A 15,472-nucleotide genomic window follows, 5' to 3' on the forward strand; every position below is an offset into this window, starting at 1 on the left:
GCATCTTCAATTAAAGGGATTTTGGTTTAACCATAGAGTCCAACAAGGAAACAACTTCCCTTCAAACAACTCCCTAATCCACTACATACATCGTCAGATAATCACCTGCGAAGCCATAGGAAATCCCATAATACTGTCTGGATATTTACTTGTTTGCGTTGGCATCTTACGGTAAAATAAAGATTACCATCAAAGATGATTCTCCATTTCAGGTTTGCACTGCGGAGTTTCACTGCTATTGACCCAAACCTCAAACAAAGCACACCTAATACCATCTCCTGGGCTTTCTTAGCCTTTGTTCCCCACCACCTACACACACAACATAAAGTGTGTATATACATTCCTGTTAATACACAACCGGTACAGTTTCTTTTTCCGATACTATGCCCTCTTATTCAACCCAGCAACAACCCTCTGTATCAGATTTACTATGAAATCAGCTACGTCGTTAAGGGTCTTGAATGGTTTATCACAGATATTAATCTTTCACTAAACAATGAAGGACGCACCCGAGAGGGCATGACCAGACAGTAGCCAGTGCGGAGCCTTTAAGGTGATTAAGTTCAGCGCAGACACACACCAACCAACACAATCACCACATTCATGTTTGTACTAGAAAGCCAGACAAGCAGTCAGTGAGAGGTGGAGGTGAACAGGACAACTCTGAGTTTGCGGCTCCGCATTAAAGGTTCTCTACTCCGCATATTGAAGAAAGAGTGGGCTTGGATTGCCCCGACACGGCTCCCACCTCAATATGCGATATAACATTTTCTTGCATTAACACGCATGTGCAGCCGCAACATCGACTGTCAGCGATGTCGTGTGACGGTATTGTATTAGAAGTTTTAATACAATGCTGATGCTGATGGGTGATCCAGCTCACCATTACAAAGAGATGATAACGAAGGCAACTCGGAGGTATAGTAAGGTCATACTGCTTCATATCTGGAGTTTGCATGTTCTCCCCGTGTCTACGTGGGTTTTCTCCGGGTTCTCCGGTTTCCTCCCACAGTCCAAAGACGTGCACGTGTTCGGTTCATTGATGACTCTAAATCGCCCGTAGGTGTGAATGGTTATCTGTCTCTGTTCGTCTCTATGTGCCCTGCGATAGACTGGCGTCCTGTCCAGGGTGGACCCCGCCTCACGCCAGATGTCAGCTGGGATCGGCTCCATCCCCCCCGCGACCCCAACAGGGACAAGCAGTTGAAGATGAATGAATGAATGAATGCTTCATATCTATGGCAGGGATATGCAACTGATGCAACCATTCAATCACCTGACAGCGGTCGAATCGTCTGGTTGGAAACCTAGTTAGAGGTGAATTTGTATGTGCCACTCATCCATACATTTCTAAAACTCCTTTTACTACACCTCACATGCTGATAGGCTTCTGTCGGCTCTTTCTAGCTTACATGACAGTTGGAAGAGAAATGCAAAGTGACACGACACCAAGTGAAATTAAGATTGAGCTATTTTGCTGATTTGAATCCAGGCTTTAAATTGGCAGCACTGGTTAAAAACACAGAACACAGGAAACCAAAGATGATGTGCCACTGCGTAATCGAAAAAGAAGAAAGCCGGTGCCTGGAGAAGTTTCCTGCCCATATTAGATTAGATAAAATAGACGGGATATTTGGCCGACTTTCCTTAAAAACACACGAGGAAATTACATTTCCTGTTACTGATGAGACAATCTGTGATGCTATTAGCACGCCATCAGCCCTTTTCAGTGTAAATTTCCCATCTGTGTGTGTGCATGTGTGTGTGTTTGTGTGTTCAGACAGGGAAAAAGCAGAGATCTAGAGAAGAGAAGAGAATTTGTCTTAATTGTTGTTGTACCAGTACAACGAAATTTACAGTACAATCCCTTAAAGTGCAGAAATAATTTAACATTAAAAGCATCGAAAAGAAATAGGCAAGACCTTTAAAAGACACATTTAAATGACAGGCTTACACACACACACGCACAGACACACACACACACACACACACACACACACACACACACACCGTAGCAGCCGTAGATGGCAGAGACCCTGAGCATCATGTACCATCATAGGTAAAGGTATCTGCAGTGTTCAGCACTGTTATAGCTTTTGGCTAAATACTGTTCTTAAGTCTCTTAGTCCGAGCACTTAGAGACCTGAAACGTCTGACCGAGGGCAAGAACACAAAGTGTTGGTGAGTGTGGGTGGAACAGATCCCTCAGAATGTTTTTAGCCCGACTAATCCAAGACGAGAGCTGTACGGTTCTTCCAGGGTGGGGAGTGAGCAACCAATGATCCTTTGGCCTGTGTTAACAACCCTTTGGAGGGCTTTCCGGTCAGCCACTGTGCAGCTGGCAAACCACACACACACACACACACACAAGTGCAGTAAGTCAGGATGCATTCTATGGAGCAACGATAGAAAGACACCAAAGGTTTCCATCCTGTTAGGTGATTGGCATTAATGCAGCTCAACAGACCGGCCGACTTTTCATAGTGTGAGGAGAAAAACAGGATTTAATGATTAAATGGATTTTTCTGGAAGCCAGAGAAAGTTCAGTCACACTTTCTCAACCTGAAGTGTTTAAATGTTACACGAATACCACGGTGCACAGCTGCCCATCGACAGGAAATACAACAGCTGTCGAATGAAAAGGTCACTGAAAGAGAGAGAGAGAGAGAGAAAACATACAGACTTTTGAATTTTATGAAATTTATCACTCACTGCCTTTTTGTTAATGCGCATTTAAGAATATATTCTGAGTGACAAACAAAAAGATATTTGTTCAGTGACCAAGTTATGCAATTAAAAGTATAATTTATTAAACAAATGACGTTGCAATATTTGTCTGCACAACATTTAGCCATCCCCTTTCTTCTCACCAATGATTTATGGGTGTTGCTCCGGAGCATCAGGTACAGTTGAATGTCCACTCTCTGATGATACATTAGATTAATGGGGTACATTTGTGTGACAGCCTCACAGGATGAAATATTGTCAATATCAGCTGATCCTGACGACAATAACCTATCTAATACATAGACTGCATATAAGGATGGGTGACGCGTCTCCACCTCCTCCAGCTGTACACAAGTGAAACCAAAATATCCTGGATAAGGGCACATCAAAGCCCCGCCCATACACCCACTGTCAATTATGACATTTCACCCCATTTTAAAGCATTAAATAACTGATGTATTATTATTATTTTGTCCCATCCACTAACATGATGACCTACACTGACTGCAGTCAATAATTAAGACAGAAATATCAAATATCTGAGGACAGTAGAGCAGTGGTGGTGCTGCAGTTGTCTCTGCATAGGTCTTGTGTAAGCCGCGGTGTAGCCTACAGCAATCCCACCCTCAAAATATACCCCCCCCCCCCCCCCCCCCCCACCCCAGTCCCTAAATTTGTATTTTTGCATGTATTTAGCTGCAGGCTACCACTAACCTATGCTGTGTCGTCTACGTACGCTTGATGAAGTGTCGAGTGCAAGAAGAATAAAAACACACTGGGAGAATCGCCAATCCTGATTTTAAGTTATGACGTCCCTATTAATGATATCTATCTAGTTGTAGACACCACTCTATTAGTAGTTGAATTAGCGTGACAGTTCCGCAGAAAGATAACTCAGACAGGAAGAAAGGAGCACAGGAGACAGACAAGAAAAAGAGGCGCAGCGGTAATCAGCCCGCCCTGTCAGTGGGCTGCAAACAAGGGGTTGATTTGTATCAGGGGACATGATTATGACTGTCTCCGCTGCAGAGGCCCTGACAGAGGCTCACATATCAAAGACACGCGGATGGAGCACAGGGCGGCTGACGGCAGTGAAAACTCTTTGGAGATGCCTCCTGATGTATAGATTATCCAGGCACACTAAAGGATATCCCCTCACACACACACAAACACACAAACACACACACGATCTCTGCCTTTGCCCACCTACACCAGTGAGATTACAGTTACCGTATTTTCCGCACTATAAGGTGCACCACATTATAAGGCGCACCTTTAATGAATGTCTTATTTTGAAACTTTTTTCATATATAAGGTGCACCACATTATAAGGTGCATAGAACAGACGCTACAGTCGAGGCCGGGGTTACGTTCTGCATCCATTAGATGGAGCTACGCTAAAGGGAACGTCAACAAAACAGTCAGGGGAGGTCGTCTTGTTGCTTCCTCCACTTCGGCACCATTGATTGGTTCATGTTCAACTCTCTGGCTGCTGCTCTATTCCCGTGTTCTACTGCGTGACTAATGGCCTTGAGTTGAAACTCTGCGTCATAAGCGTGTCTCTTAACAGGAGCCATTTTGGGCTCTTTACACAAACACACACATGTAAATGAAACGGCACGCTTCACGCAGTCGTATATCTCAACATGCACCGCGCGTTACTTCTTCTACGGGGGAAAAAAGAGTCGGCGGCTGCTCACCGTAGTTGTGAGACCTGTTGTGGCTCAATATTGGTCCATATATAAGGAGCACCGGATTATAAGGCGCACTGTCGGCTTTTGAGACATTTGAAGGTTTTTAGGTGCGCCTTATAGTGCGGGAAAAACAGTAATTTATCGCATTAGATGACCAGAAATTCTCCGTTGTGGAGGACGAAGCGTACACACGGCCAACCCCCCGAAATCTAAAACATTGTGACGACACACATTGTGGAGCTAACGCTACTAGAGAGTTTGTATTTAATATAATTAAATTCCGCATTCGGGAAAGTGAAGGTGACGTTTTGCCACTTTGGTGCCTTGTCTCCTAAAAATGATGTTGCATTTGCCGTATCACAAATCTATATCTTATAAAGTCAAAGTCAGTGTAGGGAGGAGGTCCGGGCGGGTCAAACGAACACAGAACCTTCTCCTGTGTGAACCCAAAAGTCAAAATGGACTTGTTCACGTCACGTAGATATTAACCTTTGAAACATAACTTTGTAACAAACGTGCTTATCATAATCCAATCATATAATCCAAATCAAACCTTGTTGTTTTGTTATTTGTTTTCCTGTCGCAAAAAGGGGAATAAATAACAACAAAACAGTTGGTATTGGTCTCAGCTATTGGCACCTTTAACACCTTTGTGCTCACGACTTACTGAGCACCATCCGTCTTTTTTCTACCCTCCAGGACTCCACTGGCTTCAGTCACTTTCATTAAACTTTCTAAACATTGCTAATTCATCGCAACACATGCCTGCACTTGTTTCCATTAAATCACTTAATTGTAAAGTGTTAATGGTGTTAAAATTACAGGGATCTGGAAATCCCTCCTGGTGGTGCATTCAAGTGCTGAAGTGAAGGTCTGACGGGAGCTTTGTATTGCATTGAATGGGTGCAAAACTTCAAAGTGGAAGACAGTTTTAAGTACAAAACAGCACACCTTCTACAGGTCCTGGTCCTGGTCCTGGTCCAGTCCCAGCCCGGTCCTGGTCCTGGTCCTGGTCCAGTCCCAGTCTGGTCAGATGCGTACATGAGCTAATGAAGCCTCTTGGATGAGAGGTGAAACTTTCTTCCTAGACAAATAACCAAGTCCATTTGCTTTTGACCTGTTGCCTCAAAGCGAGAAGGTTGCAGGTTCGCATCCCAGCTGGGGCCCTTCTGTGTGGAGTTAGCATGTTCTCCCTGTGTCTGTGTGGGTTTTCTCCGGGTTCTCCAGTTTCCTCCCACAGTCCAAAGACATCCACGTGTAAGGTTAATAGATGACTCTAAATTGCCCGTAGGTGTGAATGGTTGTCTGTCTCTGTTCATCTCTATGTGCCCTGTGATAGACTGGCGTCCTGTCCAGGGTGGACCCCGCCTCACGCCCGATGTCAGCTGGGATCGGCTCCAGTTGAAGATGAATGAATGAATGAGTTGCTTTTGACTGAAATTGCTTTGGTGATAACGACGACCTGGACAAATGAGAACATTCACAGGCTTCTACAGAACAACTCTGGTATCGTACTAGTTTCAATTTACGTGTGTATTTTAGTGAGACAGGGAAAGGACAAGAATAGAGGACCCTGCCACTACTTCATCCTATCAGAACTCCAGCCTCTGGAGCCAACAGACGGCAGCCAGAGGTGTCATTGTGTTCATGAACCGCACACGTGTGCCAGCATGGTCCTGGTCCTGGTCCAGTCCCAGCCTGGTCAGATGTGTACATGAACTGATGAAGCCTCTTGGATGAGAGGTGAAACGTCTTCCTAGACAAATAACCAAAGTTGCTTTTGACTGAAATTGCTTTTAGAATAACGATGACCTGGACAAATGAGCCAGAGATGTCGTTGTGTTCATGGACCGTACACGTGTGACGAGCTCTTCTGGATTCAGCGCTCTCTTGCAGGTGCACAATAAAGTTTAACATATCTGTTAATGTGTAGTCAATTAACAAAGAGGAAAAAGAGGCAACCACCAGTGTCCCTCTCTCCCATAGGGGCAGTTCTAAGTGCCTGAGGGACTCGTGGATCCTCTTAACCCTGCAGGTTAAAGTTGATCTCAGCAGTAGGGCGAGGGGCCAGGTCCTTGAGCTGATTAAAGCTAGACTAAGCCGGCAAGGGCCATGGGAACATGCACCTCCAAACACACACATGTCCAAATACCCTGACAAGTGAAAAGCAATGAATGGCAATATGACATTCTTGATTTCAGGGGGGAAATAATGAAACTTCACCCCACTGAATAGTGAAAATAAAGCATTCTGGTTTTCTAGGAATGCCCCTCACTTAAAAAGACCCAATTAGGAGATCACGTTGTTCAAGGTAAGGCTCCAGACTAGGAGAACTGTGGCCGCCAACTGGACATTTTAGGGGCGTGCAACCAGAGTCTTTAGGGGCACACACCGTGAATCAACATCCTCATCAAATATTCACATTTCTAGTAATTTTCACTGTTTTATTTATAAATACTTTGATAATAGAGGCAGAAATTACAATGTGCTGTTTCAAATTTAGTGCCACGTTTTATTGTGAACTTTTGAAGATGCAGCACAGAAGTTGAATCGACAGCACCGTGGCTGCCATTAAAGTACAATGTTAAAAAAAGATATACCATACATTTAGCCGGTTTAATTTTAATGAATTTTTAATATAATGTTTGATTTTTTGCTGTACAGGAAATATCCAAGGGCATTTTATTCTGATATTCAACGGTAAAAAGATACCTGAGGTCATGTAGAATGCACCTGAAGTGAAACAGACGGCTTTATTTAAATTAATATTCAATATTATGTAATATTTTACTGTACAGTATTTATCCAAAGACGTTATATTCAAATATTCCACAGTGAAAAGATATGTGAATATTCATTCATTCATCTTCAACCGCTTATCATGGGGTTGGGGGGGGGGGGGGGGGGGGGGGGGGGGGGCTGGAGCCGATCAGGGTACACCCTGGACAAGACGCCAGTCTATCACAGGGCACATAGGGACGAACAGAGACAGACAACCATTCACACCTACGGGCAATTCTTAGAGTAATCAATTAACCTGACATGTGCATGTCTTTGGACTGTGGGAGGAAACCGGAGAACCCGGAGAAAACCCACGCAGACACAGGGAGAACATGCAAACTCCACACAGAAGGGCACAGGCCGGGATTCAAACCTGGAACCTTCTCGCTGTGAGGCGACATTGATCCTGTATATGGGACAGGTTGTGTAACACTTGATTCTGGAAACTAAAAACCGGACGTCGACACAACAAATACACTTTCGACGCAATTTGAGTTTCAATGACTTTACCATAAATATCACAATACGGGCACACCACATTTATCGGACCGACTGAACCCTTTTAGATGTCTAATCTGAGCGCTGCACTCCGTTAATCTGTGCTGCCGGTTAATCTTGCAGGAATGTGTGCAAGTGTTGGAAAGCTGTCTCTCGACCATAAGTGACCCACTGGTGTGAGACTCTGATCTTCAGTTCTGCATCTATTCACCGTAACGTTAGAGACCACTTTTGGTAGCTCTATATTTGATTTTAGTGTATTTGGTCTTAAATTTGTCATTTGGCAGAAGAATCCCTTCAGGTTTAACTGTTCCTGTCTTTTCCACTGTTGTTACTGTAACTACACTACACAGCTGTACTAGATACCAAGGACTGTAGTAAGTAATGAATCTCTTTGGCTGGCCAAACATGCAGGACATTGATCTGACTGTTTGTTTGTTTTGTTTGTTTTTCTCAGTTATAAAACTAGCTCTTTATTAGGGGAGACTAGGGTTGTGACATCCAACCCAATCACAAGGTCGGTTGTCACAATGAAGGGGGTTGGTGACCTGGTTTCACACCTTTAGCTAGCAACTGAAAAGCAGATTGAAAATAAAGCTATATGCTACCATGCCTAATGGACAACAAGCTTGTATTACAAAACAGCACCAACATGAAAAATGACTCAGACAAAAAAATGACAAACTTTCTCTGGGAACTCTCGTTTGGAGATCTTTTGGTAAGGGGTGAAAACACTGGTTTCTGATTGGATAAACCATCTGTCTATCACCAACATACGGGCCAAATCAACCAATCAGATCAACGAAGCGTATGACGTGCTAACAGCATCGGGGCAAAGCTCAGAAAGTCAACAACATGTGAGTGAAGGATATTTGCCGTTTGTGTACGGATCAAAGGCCCGGATCAAAATTTCAGGAGCCCGGTCCATATTCAACAAAAGGATCCAAGAGAAAAGTGCTAGCGACGAGCAGCTAGCGTCAAGCAGCTAGCGACGAGCGGCTAGCGCTAGCGAGCGGCTAGCGCTAGCGAGCGACGAGCGGCTAGCGAGCGACGAGCGGCTAGCGAGCGACGAGCGGCTAGCGAGCGACGAGCGGCTAGCGAGCGACAAGCGGCTAGCGAGCGACGAGCGGCTAGCGAGCGACGAGCGGCTTGCTCCATAGCTGCTCATCTAATCCGACGAAGCCGCCATTTTGTTTACAGAGAACAGTCGCTTCTCGTTGCGTCACACTTCGAGCCGCCTCAAAACCGACGCTAATTGGAATATTAGCGTTCTTCTTCACCACTGGATAAAAGTGTCTACTCTACAACGTGTTGTTGTGGCGTCTGTACGACCGCACGTCACATCCCGCTTAGAGCTACATCCAATCAGCAATCGGGTAAATCTCAGGGGACAAAAGTTGGCCCTGCTCTCCCACAGAACCATTTCCTCCCCGGTCAAACGGCCTCCTGAGTGACTCACATACAAATTAGGGGCGTTTTGGGCGAGATAGACCCGCCTCATTCAGGGTAGGCGACCATATTTGGAAATGCACCTCATGACATCACAAAAACTGTCTCAATCGACACGGTGAAACAGCGCCCTCGAGTTCGACTGTAGCTACTGAGCACTTCAAATCAAATCAAATCAAATCAAATCAAATGAAACAAATGAAACTCAAATCAAATCATATCAATATTATTTATACAGCACCTTTCATACATGTAAAAATGCAGCCCAAAGTACTTTACATTAAATAATATAAAATAAAACATACCCCCTTAACATCCCCACTCCATGTAACACACACACACACACACACACACACACACACACACACACAAGATGCAACACTTGACCACCAACCCCTGAGACAACCAACCCCGGTCTCCCCTTCTAAAGTGTGTATCTCACTTTATTCTGACAGAAGTCTCGTGTGTGTGTGTGTTAACTGACCAACACTTTATTTTACTTTAGCTAGTAAGTAGCATAAGCTACAGAAACATGACAGTGGACACCATGAAGCCCTCACACATGTGTAACTGTTACGTCTCTATAGAAAATATGCAGCTACCGTGGAAACAACTCCATTGAGAAGGTGCATGAGAGAGAAACTCGCTGCGCCTGTCGGAATATTACGGTAACAGGCTGTAACACACGGTAACAGGCTGTAACATACGGTAATATACGGTAACATACAGTAAAATGGCGTTTTTGCATTATTGGGTTACACTGAGGTGTGGTGTGAAATGTTAGCAAAGACAGAAGGATAATATGGAGCACTCACCTGCTCACTGGTGTTCTGCGACTCCTCTCTCTCTCTGAGTCTCTCTCTCTCTCTCTCTCTGTCACACACACACTCGCGTACACGCAAACTTTCTCCCTCTCACACACACACACACACACTCACCACTCCACACACACGCCGTCCGGAGCGCCTGCACCGCCTGTATGAGCTCTCCGGTGTGCAGCGGTACAGTCGACGGGGAGGTGGAGTCCAAGTGTTACCGGCAGCTGTCCCGGGGGAAACTGGAGCAGGTAGGTCCCCTCCACAGAGCAGGACCCACCCATATGAGGCCAAGCCCACTGTTGGAGGTCATTACTACTCCCTCCTTAATGTGGAAAAGAGTTAAATATCATACATAAATATCAATAGAATATATGTTTATGAATGGATAGTTCAGTAGACTTAAAGGTTGAATATGTGGAATCAGCATTAAAAGATATATTGAGTCTGAATTAATATTTTACTTTTTTTTGACGGGTTTGACAATGACTCTCTGTCCCGTTCTGTTTATTTTGCAGCAGCCAATAGCGTTGGGCGTTGCGGGTTGCCAGGGTTGTCTGTTGTTGGGTGCAGCTACTGTAAGCTGGCACTGGGTGAAATGGAGTTTGCCGATCCTGCAGCTGCTTCTTTGTCCCAGCAGCTGAGTGAGCGGAGACGGGCAACAACCAGAGTCACTATAGGCAGAGCGTTCACTCAATGGACTGAGAAAGGAGAGAAACGCCATTCAAACGCACGCCCACATGGCTACGCTGCTCCTTGATCGGTACGCAAACTTTTACGTTAACTTAGCTGTAACGGCTAACGCTAACTGTCAGTCACACTCCTCTCATCCTTGTTTTATTTTCAAACAGGCTCAAACAGACTCAGGTCTCCTGTAGCTACTTGCCCGGGTCTGACCAACCTGGCAACCGAGTGATGGAATTATTTTCTATTGTTACGACTACGATCTTGAGACACTAGATGGCGGCGTTCTGCTCATTCTCCATATCTAACCTTTAAACTCGACTGCCTCTTAAAGGCAAATAACCAGCCAAACCAATGCAGTTTTTACCGGATTAAATATCATTGTTGTTTGATAAAGAAAAGGAAAGTCTTTGCCTCATTCTGCTGACTTGCACACTATATTAAATATCACAGAGTTTTTTCCATCACTTTTGACTTGGAAGCAAGATAGAGAAAGTCCCTTAAAGTTAAAAGCTTCTAGATGGAAGCTGAAAAGATGCATGAACAGACTTGATGTGAATATAAGCTTTGTCATTGGATTTTTCATTCAGCTGGTTAAAGGATTTTACAGATCTGATAACGATGGAGCAAGCAGCCGTTCCCCTGCTGGAATCCTACAGAGATAATGGTCTAAACAATTTATGGACTTCTGTTCGGGAATATGTAGAGGAAAGACAACAATAAAGAAATTATGAAAAAGCATTAGGCTCTGTATCCCCCCCCTTCCTTGAGAAGAATGAAACTTTGATTTAATACTCATCAAGAAATAAATGAAAACCTTTTTGAAATGTCGATTTGTGCTCCCCTGACGCATGTACTGTTATGGTTGTGTTTGTATTGTTTTATGTCAAAGTCTTGGGTTATGCAAGAAGAAGAAGAAGAATTCCTTTATTTGTCCCACAATGGGGAAATTCAATTTTTACTCTATTATTATTTTTTCATTTTACACACACACACACACACACACACACACACACACACACACACACACACACACACACACACACACACGATCTATATACATGCAATTAATGGAGAGATGTTATGGAGATATGTTAGAGCGAGGGGGCTGTCAGTGACCGGCGCCCCGAGCAGTTGGGGGTTCGGTTTTGCTCAACAGCATCTCGGCAGTGCCCAGGAGATGAACTGGCACCTCTCCAGCCACTGGTCCATGCTCCATTCATGTTCCACACAGGGACTCAAACCATGGACCCTCCGGTTCACAGCCAAGTCACCTATGGACTGAGCTACTGCCGCCCCATCTTATGTTATGTTTTGTTTTGGGGGGTTTTCTTGTCCATAATCAGCCCATGTTTGTTGCTTTCTTCTGTTTTTACTTCACTGTCATTCCTTCACATATGAAAGTGGCACTACAGAGTATATGTAGTAAAATAGCACGCGGCCCTGTCGTGCTTCCTGGGGGAAGATAGTGGGATAACTCATCACTGACAGGATTTGTACCACAGGAATTATCAGGAGATGATGACAATCTCCATCGCCAAGCCCATTATGTGGAGCCAGCCAAGTCAACTGATACCTATCACGCATCCCCAACCAGCAGCCTCCTAATACCACAACAGTCTCCCTCGCAAGAGGTCGGTGTGTGTTTATGTGTATTCAGGTCTGATGTGATCTTTGAGCGTGTGGCCAGGAGAGTAAGCTGTTAATGCAATGGATGTTTCCCCCAAAAAAAGATGTCGTCCGGAGATGAAAAGGGGATGGAAAGAGATACGCTGTGGACAATAATGTATTTACAGTGATAGTGGGTTGAGCTCAGCTGAAACGAGGCCGAGTGTGAGGAAGGAGAGAGAGAGAGAGACAGCAGGAGTCGGTGCAGGTTGTGCAAGGTGAAGCCCAGGAATGGCTGGAATCCATAATTATCAACATATCTGTGCAGCAGTGTTCTCCTGTAATACAAACACGAGAGTAAACAGTCGCTGCAAAACGGCACATATGCTAGGTCGTGATCGATTTTGGGCTCATTGTGCAGCAGGGTATGAGGAGCAACACAAACACAAATACATGGCCTGAGCAGCAATTTGTAGATGTACTAAAAAACTGACAGAGTGCAATAGAAGTGAAGAAGGGGACGACTGTGACTCAGTGGTAGAGTGGGTCGTCCTCCATTCAAGAGTTCGGCGGTTTGACCCCCAGCTCCTCCGGTCCGCATGTCAAAGTGTCCTAGAGCAAGACACTGAACCCAGATTTGCTCCCTGTTCTGCACATGGGTGTGTAAAAGTGGTGTGAATGATTAGAGTAGATGGTATGAAGATGTCCACTGCCATCAGTGTGAATGTCTGTGTGAATGGGTGAATGTGACAAGTGTGAAAGCGCCTTGAGTAGTCAGATCCACGAAGTTGACAGAACAGCAGAGCAAGAGAAAAAATCAAATGGAAACATAAGAAGTGAGGCTCGCGGAGGCTGTAATTAGTTCAGAGCTATACTCTCTGGACGGGAGAACATCTGCAGGAGGTGTTTAACCCAATTGCTACACACACACACACACTCCGAAAGCAAAAATGGGACAGTTTAAAACCAGGGCAACCCTCTCCTTTTCATTCTACGCATGCTTTTGTGCACTTTGCATGCATGTGTGCAAATGCGTGTACAGTCATTTAAAAGGTTTACGCTTTGATTGTAATTCCTGTGTTTTTTTATCTTGAAGATGAATCGACTGAAGTTGCTAGTTCACAATTTACTGTGCTAATAAAAAATACCAAATGTGCAAATTCATATTGATTTATGTGTTACATTCTTTTTTACAGAGTTAGGAAAGCACCGTTTTAGTCCGGTCTGGTGCTCCCTTATGATTAACTCTGGTATCTGAATGTTGGGGTTGGAAATGTTCCCTCATTTACTTACGTTCATTTCTGTTTGACGAGCTGCCAGCTGGCTGAAGTCTGTAGCGTGGGCTGATGTTTATGCATCAATATCACCAGTGCTGAGTGATTCATACACTCTTTTAATTCTGCATAATGTAAACACTGGGGATAACAACAACAAGACGATTGTAAATCAGGTGGTTAGAATCATTCCCAGTGGGAGACCCTGCTGAATAATGTGTTTGTCTGTTAGGCTCACAGTATTTAATGCAAATGTTGTTGCTAACAGTCAGTCAATCTCCTCTAATACTTGTTTTTATGGTGTGATTTGCTGGAGGGGACGGGTTCAAACAGGCTTAAACAGACTCAGGTCTCCTGTAGGCTATTGGGCCGGGTCTGACCAACCTGGCAACCCAACTGCTGGGATTATATTCTGTTGTTGAGGCTACGATCTTGAGACACTAGATGGCGGCGTTCTGCTCATTCTCCATATCCAACCTTTAAACTTGACTGCCCCTTAAAGGCAAATAACCAACCAAACAAGTGCAGTTGTTACCGGATTAAATATCATTGTTGTTTGATATAGAAAAGGAAACTCATTGCTTCATTCTGCTGACTTGCACATGGACCTTCTATATTAAATATCACAGAGTTTTTTCCATAATCTTTTCACTTGGAAGCAAGATAGAGAAAGTCCCTTAAAGCCAAAAGCTTCTAGATGGAAGAAGAAGATGCATGAACAGGCTCACAGTATTTAATGCAAATGTGAACGAAGTAACACACACACACAAACTCCAAAAACCTTCCAGCAGTATTTCTAATTCAGCCTTTTCTTTTGATTCCTGGTGTAAAGGCTGTTTTAGCTGAAGCTGATTTGAGGTCTTGTCAGTGCTTGTAGGGTGGTGAATGATTGAAGCACCTACATTATGAGCTGTAGGTGAAACTAAAGGTCAACCTCAGTATTATACCACGGATTATTACTTCAGCCTGTATAAGTCCTCTCTTCACTGACCACAAATTTGCTTTTTGTATTTACACATAATGATCAAGTCTGCCCTCTAGTGAGAAAACAGCTCTAGTGGAATTTCACAACCAGGCAGTGTTTCAGCCCAGCATGGTTAACTATGGTTTTGTTGTGTGATTTGGTGAAATAACTAATACTTACGTGTGTGGAATACATTCTCATGTCACCAAAGGATTACATAAATAACAAGGTCGGTAGAGCAAGGCAGTTGTTGTTGGGTTCATCTCCAGCAGACAAGGTTGAACCTCAAACTCTAACCCAAACAAGTGACATGATGGTGCTCTTTGGTTGGGAGCACAAACATACAAAAAAGAAAAGAGGTTTAACAGCCTTCATGTAAATGACTATTTCATGGTGACATCCTAAAAGTATAGATATACGATGATTCATCCATTCAATCATCTTCAGATGGGGGGGCTGACATCGGGCGTGAGGCCGGGTCCACCCTGGACAGGACGCCAGTCTATCACAGGACACATAGAGACGAACAGAGACAGACAACCATTCAAACCTACGGGTGATTTAGAGTCATCAATGAACCGAACACCTGCACGTCTTTGGACTGTGGGAGGAAACCGGAGAACCCGGAGAAAACCCACACAGACACGGGGAGAACATGCAAACTCCACACAGAAGGGCCCCAGCCAGGATTTGAATCAGGAACCCTCTTGCTGTGAGACGACAGTGCTAACCACCACACCACCAGGCTAGTGTATACCCAATCAGACCTCTCCACACATTAAACTGCTCAGTTATAACTCCACACTTCTTCTTTCTGAACTGAGATGGACGGCATAGCACGGCAGATTTTCAGTGCTTCCTGCATGAAGTAGCATAGCAGCTAGCTGACTTCATGACTTAATCCTGACAGAACACGGCAGTGAATTTTATCATTTCCCCCAGACATTGTAGAAACAACAGAGCAGCTGAGAGCAACAA

General features: G+C 44.3%; 1 protein-coding gene across 1 annotated transcript in view; it reads right to left on the reverse strand.

The window, feature by feature from the left end:
* lamb2l (laminin, beta 2-like) overlaps positions 1 to 9,993 on the reverse strand; it is a 71,913-nt gene extending 61,920 nt beyond the window's left edge. The window contains exon 1 of the mRNA XM_083920038.1: positions 9,965 to 9,993. The gene's annotated coding sequence lies outside the window, so the exon portion shown is untranslated. The remainder of the gene's footprint in view (positions 1 to 9,964) is intronic.
* Positions 9,994 to 15,472: the final 5,479 nt, after the last annotated feature.

Source organism: Echiichthys vipera (genome assembly GCF_963691815.1).
Source record: "Echiichthys vipera genome assembly, chromosome: 9".
Lineage (NCBI taxonomy): Eukaryota > Metazoa > Chordata > Actinopteri > Perciformes > Trachinidae > Echiichthys > Echiichthys vipera.